Source organism: Brachyhypopomus gauderio, chromosome 2 (assembly GCF_052324685.1).
Source record: "Brachyhypopomus gauderio isolate BG-103 chromosome 2, BGAUD_0.2, whole genome shotgun sequence".
NCBI classification, from domain to species: Eukaryota; Metazoa; Chordata; class Actinopteri; order Gymnotiformes; family Hypopomidae; genus Brachyhypopomus; species Brachyhypopomus gauderio.
In genome coordinates this window covers 11360791-11371818 of record NC_135212.1, presented here as the reverse complement: position 1 = coordinate 11371818, position 11028 = coordinate 11360791, and positions in this window count along the sequence as shown.

Below are 11028 nucleotides of genomic sequence, written 5' to 3'. Positions count from 1 at the left end.
TTCTTGGAAGGGCCTAATGTAAGTTATGCCTGCACATTTGGCCAGGCTGTTGGTCTCCCAGGATTGCTTTCACTCCACTACAGACAACATCCTTTACACATGATGCAATCCAGGCCCCACTCAGATCCCCAGATGCTCCTGAGAACACGAGGACAGTGCAGGAGAGCAGGAGAGCTATTCCTGTGTCCAGCTCACAACTGAAATTCACCATCTAAACATCTACGGACGTTCTAAATTATGCCTGTAATTGAGGCTCAAATGATATTTTGGATAAATATCATTTTGGATAAATCAGACTGAGCACGCACACACTGTGACAGAGGCGATTAATTCCAAAATGTGTATTTGAGTCAAGTTTTATAGGTGTGATAGCCAGTTTGTCTGGAGTGCAGGGGTTCTTGGGAAAGCGTATAAAGACCGTGCTTGCCATAACATGGATCATCCAGTTGTCGGTTTCGTGTTTCTGATTGGGGAATGGGTTGCAATCTGAGAACTCAGAGTATTCCCATAGTCTCTGTCGAAGCTTCTGGGCTCCTGCTTGTGTCTGCTACACTCCAGGTACAAGGGCAATGCATCTGTGGCTTAAATTCTCTTTGTCAACCTTCATTTTGTTTAGCAGCTCCCTAACTGCACATTACAACTCGGTAGTTTTACGCACGACGGCCCAAACTATACAGTCCAGTGCGCTATTTGCAAATCATAACAGGCAGATAGACACAGTCAGCCATGCATCAGTGTGTACCCAAACTCTCAGTGTAATCACAAATAACTTAAATTCACAAGTGCATGTTACACGTCCTGATATCGCGTAAGAACTCTCTTACGCTTAAAAACGTCCATCGGAGTTATTAGCAACCACCGTGTTGAGAGAAATTATGTGTGGCTGGCAACACAGCGTTAATTAGCTTTAAGCACAATTTCCTTCAAGAAAAGTCAAACGTAAAGCCGTTCTGATTCTGGATAAATAATGGAAAACGGTGCACCAGCTGAACTTCTCATAGTGGATCGGGGAGTGTGATTGGCTGAGAGATTTGGAGTAAATAAGAGGTCTTATCTAATGTTGCCATTTTAATTAGGACTGATTAGATGCAGTAAATGTAATATCTAATGATGGTCATTAAGCTCCAAGATCAGCCGGGTATAAAAACACTCTGATGTGGTTTCACAATTAGATTGAATGCGGCTTAACAATTTAAGTTTGTGGCGTCATGGATAATGTGCTGCGTTTGGCTTTGTCACCAAACACCCATGAGAATTTAGTGGGTCTATATAAACAGATCTTAAAAAGAGGCCTTGGCCCTCACGGTTTCCTTCTCCACAGCCCATTGGTTGCTTGTTCGTATTTTTAGTCCCGTTTCTTTGGTTTTCTTGTTTGCTCAAGGAAGCAGCGAAAAAAGGGGGTAACTCAGCACAAAAGTATTCAGCCAATCAAGCGGTTGAGCGTTGCCACCGTTCTGACACCCTCTCTTCCTCTTCCTGTATTGTGTCTACCAACTCTGCTGTCCAGCCAAGACTGACTGTAACAACTGAGACGGTCTTTTTTTTTTCTTTAGGCCATTGTGGGTAAATTGTGAGGAACAGTGTGAAAGCCCAGTTGAAGCATGTGGTTTTAAAATACCTCCAGCACACCATGTTTTTGGAATCACTTCCAGCTGCTCCTAGGCCACTAATGGCACCTCGGGCCCTCTCCGCTGTTTCAACACAGGCCAAATCCACCCCGCCTCCACCCTCACCTCCACCCCCACCCCTTGACTTCTGTTACAAAATCGAGGAGGTTTTCAACGGCTATTTAATAAATGGCCCGGACCTTCTGAGTGCTGTCCTGTGAAGAATACTAGCCCGTGTCACTGAGTCCAGAGACAAGCAGTGTGGGTGCGGACTTGTTCTGTCTGGGGAATCTGGACCACTCTGTGTGTTTAACCTGCTGTTCTGTTACAAATTGAACAAGAAGTAAAAAAAAAATAAATCCATTATAATGAATTTCTGTTACATAGGCAAAGGTAGGAAACTACTGATTGAGATCCCTTGAGTGTTTGTTGTGATAAATGTTTGGTCTCCAAAATTTTTGAAGCTGTTTTGTTTATGTGTTTGTTTGTTTGGTTGGTTGGTTGGTTGCCATGGAGCCCTGCTCTGAACAGCCGGCTACCCTGTCTGATTCACGTTGTCTTGTGGACGTGTTGTGTGAGGATCTGCCACGGGCTGGAGCCAGCATCCATCATCTGAGCTACCGATACCTCACGCATGATGTTGGCCTTAAGTTTGCTATGGAGAACACGGACCATAATGTGCGGGAAGCTCAGTTTTGATGACTAATAGAGTGGAATTCACCTGTGCTGATTCTACGTCCCCAGGGCGTCTGCGAGGCACTATAAATCACAACCTCCGCAAAGCGAGGGCTACAGATCAAATATTCCAAGCTAACATCTGAAGCCAAGTGAATGAGCCATCAGCTCCCTCTCCTAGCTGGACCGAAGATGAGAGAGGGAGAAGATGACAGGGGCCTGGTCTCCTAAAGGATTACAGGGGACCCCCCCTCACAGCGCACTGACACAGTCAGAACACGAGAGAATGACTCAGCACGTTTTGGCACTCACACAGGTGAGATCAAACTGTAGGTCATTCACCTCACTGGAGGCTTAGGCCGAATTCACCCGCGAGCACCTATTTGTGACTAACAGTATAGCCACTTTCATATGATACAACAGCTTTTCTAGACTTGCAAACCACTGCAGTTTCTCCTCTAAACACTGGAAGCCAAACGTCTAAACACTACGTACTATGTCCAATTCTCCTCGAGCTTGAGTCAGATGATCAGGTAATGAGGTGGCGCCTTAGCTAGAAAGCTACAGGGTGTCACGGCGATCACAGGCCCAGACTCAGCCGTCAGTTAAAGTGTAGACCCTGCACTCACCTTATGAACGTTTGTTTTCTTCAGTGCTAAAAGCCCCTGAAGTTTAGTCATGTTCCTGTTTATTTGAACAGGGCTTTATCAGACCCTCTCCAAGAGGGAACTACCACTGACTTCAGCAAGCAGCGACGGCCATGTTGATAACCCCTGACATCATGCAGGATTAATCAGTCAGCAGCTCTAGTGCTGGGACTAATTTAGTTTCATGAGGGCAAGTTTGCACTGAGCATCTGATATGGCACGGATGGAAATATGCCTCTAATCTTGAAGTTATATAGCATCTGCTGATGACATGTCAAGATCACGGGCACAGTTCAACAGGTTCATACGACTGTGTGTGTGTGTGTGTGTGTGTGTGTTCCTCCACGTACAGCACAAGCTCGGGTCCTTTCTGACTTGTTTCATCACTTGTATAACTTTTGTGTCAAGAGCAACAAGTGACGTGATCATTAGGCATCAGGGTACCACATACATTCAGTTCATCATATCACATACATCAGGGTTGCCAACTTTTCAAGATCGCTTGGAGTGAGATTTGAACCTGGAGGAGGTGGCGAACGTAAATTGTTACCGGGCGGGGTGTAAAATGGACACAAATTAAGTATTATATCGCAATTGATCGATCGCCGGTGGTTGGCGCCAGAGCGAACTAGTAACTCATTGAATCATAGATATGGATCAGAGGTAAATAAACTAGATTTTTTTTTTCGGCGTGAGAAATCGGATGTGTGGCGCGAGAGCGTGTGAAGACAGTCAAATGAGTGGACCATGGTCAAATGCAAAAGTTCATCAGGTATACATTCAGTTAATCAGGGTACCACATACATTCAGTTCATCAGGGTACCACATACATTCAGTTCATCAGGGTACCACATACATTCAGTTAATCAGGGTACCACATACATTCAGTTCATCAGGGTACCACATACATTCAGTTCATCAGGGTACCACATACATTCAGTTCATCAGGGTACCACATACATTCAGTTAATCAGGGTACCACATACATTCAGTTCATCAGGGTACCACATACATTCAGTTCATCAGGGTACCACATACATTCAGTTCATCAGGGTATCACATACATTCAGTTCATCAGGGTACCACATACATTCAGTTCATCAGGGTACCACATACATTCAGTTCATCAGGGTACCACATACATTCAGTTCATCAGGGTACCACATACATTCAGTTAATCAGGGTATCACATACATTCAGTTCATCAGGGTATCACATACATTCAGTTCATCAGGGTACCACATACATTCAGTTCAGTATAATGTAACCTGGTGTGTGGAACTAGGAATCTACACTGGACTGAAACACAGAAGTGCTTGGTCATTTGGGGTTGGCACGGCAGCACCGATCACATGCGTATTGTTTGTTGTCCTAACACGAGCTTTACATATGTTCCACATTTAAGAACTTTGTTTTCAGTACCGTTTAAACGGTGTATGAATATGCTGTTGTGAAAAGACCTCATAAACGCAGGAGGCTACACTCAACTCTGTTCTCTGTTGAGTATCTCTATCCCCCTCCCTCTGCAGTGCGCCCGACAGCTCACACCTGTGGAGCTACAGCGCTCCCACTAGGCCATTTCTGGTATTGCAGGTTTTTTGAGGCAGCTACTCTGTTTGCTCTTCGGATTTATCTACTCTAAAGAAATACCCTGTTGGGCATGGTTTAAATAGACTAGATTAGTGAATTAAGTACGTGTGAAAGTGGACCCAGATTGAGAATCATTTACTGCCACGCAATTCATGCTGAGATTATTTGGCACTTACCTTGCAAACAGTCATTTGATGAGCCATTTGATAAGGGTTTTCATGGTATGTAGCTAAGAACTGGGTCAAATATTAATGTTTTTATTTTATTTTATGATTGACTGCATTTCCATCAGAACCACGCACAGCTCTTTTTGATTTTACAGTCAGATCAGCTCAAACTGCCACTCACAGTAAGAGACAGCTGATATATCCTTCCATGAATGCACAACATTTTGCTAAAAAATATTTAAACTTCACATTTCACAACACAAATGTCATATTTTCAATCACTGTGTAATTAAGCAAATATTTACATAAATAGACAGCTCTATGGATTCAAAGAATTAAGATACAATCAATTTTTTAAAAACCTTATTCAAAAGTGTTATTTGGGTTTGTAAGTATGCAAATATTCCAAACCTTCATTATTTTGGAATACTTAAAGATGTATTGGGGAAATCAGGCAAATAAAACATGTAATTTTTGTGAACCAGTGCACCCCAAAGTCGATGAAACCAAAAATCTCTGATTGCATCTTTAAATCATGGGTTTGCTCTAATCCCATAAATCTTCAAGTGGTGTTGAAGACTTCCCAAGCCTCCAGTGACACAGCGCCGTGGATGATGGCACCCGGAGGAACCAAGCGGCGTGGACCATGGAAGCCCGCCAGACTAGTGCTGTAGCCAAAGAGTCTTTCAGGCAGAGAATCAGCTCTAAGGAAACGAACTTCCTGTCCCAGGAGCAGTGAAGAGCCCCCCCTAAAACCCAGTGACAGCCCCCCAACCGCAGCATTCCTTCATTAAAGGAAGCTGCGTTTTATCAATGGCCGTCCCTGCAGCTGCACAGACTGGGAGAGAGCGATGTTTCGATAGCCCTCGAGGCGAGGAGCGGTTCCATCAGCAGTCCACCAACCTGCCCTAAAGGCAGCACTTACCAGCCCCGGGCCTCCCACCGCTGGGACACCAGCGCTCTGCTCGGATTTCCATGACTCGGCTGCAGGGAGGGTCGTCCCTTGGTGAAGTGATGGTGAATTTCTTCTTCTAGTCACATATTTTAAGGATGAATGACACCTAGCATTTACATTGCCCTCCTCGACCGAGCACTTGTGGAAACATCGTTGGGTTTCAGTGTTTCACGGGCCAACTCCAAATGGATTGTGTGGTGTGATCATCTTTTATACAAGGTGTTTAATGTGCACGGGCTGCCACTGAAGCTCTCTGGACGTGAAGCGTTTGCTTGCTCAACTCAGTATCCCCCCCCTTAGAAAAACGAAGAGAGAGAGAAAGAAACAACAACTGCAGCGGGTCCAGCCAACGTGTTCGCCAAGGTCAGTTGTAACAGATGTTTGAGAGAAGGCTGTGCGCCTCTGCCAAATTCTTAGGCATTTCGTTGCAATTTTCGTTTAGGAGGAAAAATAGGACTAGCTTGACTCTGCAGATATTAGAAACGCTTTGGCGCAGCAGATATTTATACGATAATGCTAATATTAACCCGAGCGCTGAAACGCCCGTGAAGGTGATTCCGTGAGAATTAATGATAGCTGCTGTGTTTTTATTTGGGCAACAAAATGAATGAGCAGCCTAATCCACTTTGGCATCGCTGTTCGTTTGGATGGTTTTCCAGAAACATTTAATGTAGAACATGAACGGTGGCTAGATCCATCACATGCAGCATTCCAAAATGGGCACTGCTCAGTTCAGACTGCACGCCAGAGAGCTGAGCTATATTGCCAGCATAATATTTTTTTTAAAGCACTGTTTACGTCAAGACCTCAGAGTCCAGTGGGCTCCAGCGTCTTGATTTTCAGGCTAGAAGCTTGCAGGACCTGCCAATGGAGAGACACCAGCGGAACAGGCCTGAAATGAGGCTTTGGTCATCCAGAGACTGGAGTGGAGCTGCCAGCCAGGCCAGACCCCTACCCCACCAGCCCAGAGCCGTCAGAGCCTCCCAGAGCTTCCCAATTGGGCAGGGATTAGGGAGCATGGGGTAGGGATTAGGGAGTAGGGTTTAGGGAGCAGAGAGCATGGTGTAGGGAGCAGGAAAGATAGGGCGGGGACATGGAGCAGGGAAAAGGGAGAATTGGGCAGTTTCCCTCCATGAAAAAGCTGGTCAGGCATACCACAGCAGGCTGTAAGGGAGATCTCCATTACGGGCCGCTATCCTGCACCGGTCCCTGCGGTGGGTCCATCTATCCACTGCTCTAGTACTGCTAGGTCCTTACCAGGAGCTACCTGTTGACAGACAGAGTGTAATACAAGCAGGACTGATGAGCATGTGCATAAACACTGGGGCTGGACCATCTGTGAAGCCCATACCTCCATGACGGTGTGGAGGAGGAGGGGTATGTCCACCCCTGTCCAGGTCTGTCCATGTAGCACAGGAGCACCTCTGCTCTGAGTGCTTTCTCAACTACCAGGGTCACTCTTGATACAAAACCTCCATCAGCGTGGTGTCTCCCCAAACCTGTGGTCCATGCCTGCTTCTGAAGGACTTCCACGGCCCTGTTTCACCATCTCATTGCTATCAGAAGGAGAAATCAGCTCAAGGGTACAGAAGAGTCGAATGGTCAGGGAGCACTTCACCATGAGGCTGGTTATAAATGATCAGAGCAGTCGGAATGAGCATGGGCTGTCTGTGTGTGTGAAGTCCTCTCTAAACAGGTGGATGCGTGCTTTAGTTTGCTGGTGATGTGTATGTGTGTGTCTGTGTGTCGTGAGCTGTGTTATCTACATCACATTTTCCAACCTTGACTCTTTGATGGAGGAGTGTTTTTGAGTTGCTACCCTCCTACATGTGCGTGTGTGTGTTCACACTAAAAGATTAGGTCCCCGGGATTCCATAAATCTTCCAAAACATTTTAGCAGTATGACTAGTGATAGAGAACTCTCAGAAAGTCGCAAAGCGAAAATAATCTCACATTGAATACTCAAGACCCTAGGCTTTGAAAAGGCAGTCAGAACAACTTTAAATAACGATCACATTAAAAAAGATATCTGTGAAAATGGCCTAATCCTTTAGTGAGATCATTCCAAAGTAACCACATACTTCACAGGAGTATTTTATTTTAATTTCATTCATAATTTACTTGATTGCATACTAAAATATGAACCAGCTTAAAATAATGCTAAACATGTCAGATTTAGGTCAGATTTATTAGGACTCTGGATGTCATTTCTTGCTTGGTTCCTGTGGCGGAACACGTGGCGGGCTCACGTGGCCAGCCTGCGTGGGCGTGGGAAGGAGCGGTAATAGCAGCTCTCTTCGGGAAGCTGCCCCAGCCGTTCCTGAGACCTGCAGCCGGGGGATGTCCGTGCCAACTGGGCATCCATCCTAAGACAGCGCGAGGAAGCGTGCGGATCGCGGAGCCAGCGACGTGACGGGTGATAAAAATAGCGACGGGGTGCAGCGAGTGTGTTAAAAAACACCTCACTGGCAGGCGACGAGATTCCTCATTGTCTAGTTGTCTGGGCGTGGGACGTGATGGTGCGAGTCAGAAGGTCCCCGCGAGGGGGATGCAGACCGTGTGCTAAAACCATCACAAGTTGATGTAACGCGTGCGGGCGCCAGTGCGTGTTGGAGCTCAAGAAGAAATGAAATACTGATTGGCTTTTCAAGTCCTTTTTCAAATATCCCTCCAAGTGATGAATATTGTTTTAAGAGCATCAGTATAAGATGAGATAGACGCACCGTCTGCAGCAGGACCACTCTGAAGTGAGTGTTCAGAAACACACACTCTGAAGTGAGCTTTCAGAAACACACACACTGAAGTGAGCGTTCAGAAACACACACTCTGAAGTGAGCTTTCAGAAACACACACACTGCTAGCAGAAGAGAAATAGCTGGAACAGGTCCAGTGTTTTTTCTAGATCTCAGACTAAATGGCTTTCAGACATCCTGGTGTTTAGTATGTTACAGTATTTTTTATGTTTGTCTTTCTTTTATTTGAATAGAAAATAATGCCGTCACTTGAATGCGCCAGAGATTTCCACATCCCCCTCAAACGTGTCATGATTTATATGCCGTATTTTAATTCACGCATGAGCCATTTGTGGTGTTTTTAACCTAAATGATCGTTTTGATCCTGTTGCCACAGCAAAGTCAAATGTAGCAGCTTGTATGTGTTCACCGAAAGCGCTCCGCACTACGCAAGCGTTTATTAAGAGCATGTGATTCATCACATCTGTGTGATCTGTAATTCTACTTATGCCACTTCCATATAAAAACACCCGCACTTTAATTTAACAAATTACCTTTGTAAAAGACCTATATGAACGGAAACTGAATTTAACTGACAGAGTTGGGCAGAAGTGATTCAAGCCATCCAAGTAATGATCAGGGGGCCGACTGAAGGGCTCTGAGAGGCCATCTGAAGTCCTTATCAGGGTCCTGTGATGAAGGCCCCCTCCCCTCAGCCCCCCCTCCTCATCCTCCACAGAGCAACATCACCCAGCGCCTGATAGTGGCTAGTAAATCAGCCAGACTGTGGCAAACGGCTAAGGAGTGTACAGCAAGCCTTCCGGAGGGGGGCAGATAAGGCTGGAGGCCCATCTCAGCTGTGTGGTCTGGAGGTGTTACTCCCTCCACACACACACCCACCACCAGGAAAATCATCCAATCGCAACAGTATCACAGCATCCATGCATCTCCTGGACAGGGTGTCTCCTCCACAGTGTGTCTCCTGGACAGTGTGTATCCTTTACAGTGTGTCTCCTCTACAGTGTGTCTCCTCTACAGTGTGTCTCCTCCACAGTGTGTCTACTTGTTAAATGCTTGTCTCATCCTTCTTATTATTGTCATTTCCTTGTAATGTGTGTGTGTGTGTGTGTGTTAAGCATAAGGTTCACCCCCTTCCTCGACAGAACGCTAATATTTCTCAAGGTTATTATAGCACAAATCATGCACACACATACACACACACACACACACACACACATGTGCAACATTTGCTCATTTCTGTCCTCCCTTCCTGGTCTTATCAACGGCGTGATTGGCCCTGAGTTGTCCTGGTCCGGGAGGCCCACCTGCTCCTGTGCTGTAATCAGCTATTGGATGACCTCCTTGGCTGGCTTCCCACGGCTCTGCTCATCCCACACGCCCCGCCAGACGGCCCGTCTCCCCGGAACCACGATGCTGCTCCAAACAGGTCCCGTGCGGGGCGTTCGTCCCTTCCTCACTATCAACACACTCACTACCAACGTTTGTTTTTCTCCCCCGCGCGTTTCGTTTCCGTGAGAACGGGCTGAGCAAACCCCATACGCAGTCTTGGGCCCGTTAATTACAGCCGAACGAGAGCTCGGGACCCGGGGATGCTTTGTTTTCTTTATCCGGCCCACAGCAGGGGAGCCGTTCCCGTCCCGCGTTTCCTAGCCTGACGCCGGTGGTCCACTGGGCCGGAGGTTCCGCTCGGGATTCAGCCGCACGTGCGGGGAAGCGTGCCGCCAGCAGGCGAATCGATTTTGTTTGGGTTTTTTGTTTTTGCGCTCACAGCAACGATGGCAGAATCGTCCAGAACAAACAGGCCCGCAGCACCGTGTCAGTTCGTCCACCTCGACGCCCCCGGAGACGCGGCGTGGAAAACATTCCGCTCTCCAAACAGCACACTCATCTGTGTTTAGCTGCATCTTGAACCCATTCTCGTACAATATCACTTGCAAATAATGTTCCATGGCTTACAGGAGCATTATAAACATTTACTGGTTTCATAAAGAGTTCAAAATGATTCCCTTCTATGCAAGCACCTTAAATATAAGTCAGTAGGCCTACTGCTATGCAATGCAATGTAAGCATGGCGTAATATGTGGTCAGATGGCATCCAGATTGTCAGTCACATCATTAATAAAATGCAATTACTTGTGACCTTGCTGTTATCGGTCTTTCCCTAAACAAGCCCCACGCCATGAAATTTAAGACACGCTGCAATTAGCCAGTATTGTTTGTGTAAGCTCCATATATACAGTTTAGAAAATCCATCAGACAGAGCATTAAAAGTTTCAATTTATAAATAGGCTATTTTTCCAAAAGTAAAACGCTACTCTTAGGGGTTTCTTTTTTTGTAAATGGACTGATTCAGGTTTTTCATACGCCTCATTATGTGCCATGATTTCTGACACGGAGAACATGGGGGTTTTTTTGGACGTCGCTCGCAAGTTGCCTGGAAAGATCGGCTGACAAAAGAAAAACATACAAGTTTAATTTGGCGAAATCAGAGACTGGACACGAGGCCTGTGCAGAGGTGGTAATCACATTCTGATTGCCCCTGGCAGGAAATGACACGCGCTGTCGTTCCTGGGCATCGTGGTACGGCACTGACGGAGCTGGTGCGTTCTCTGCCAGAAACAACCGTCGGGTCGG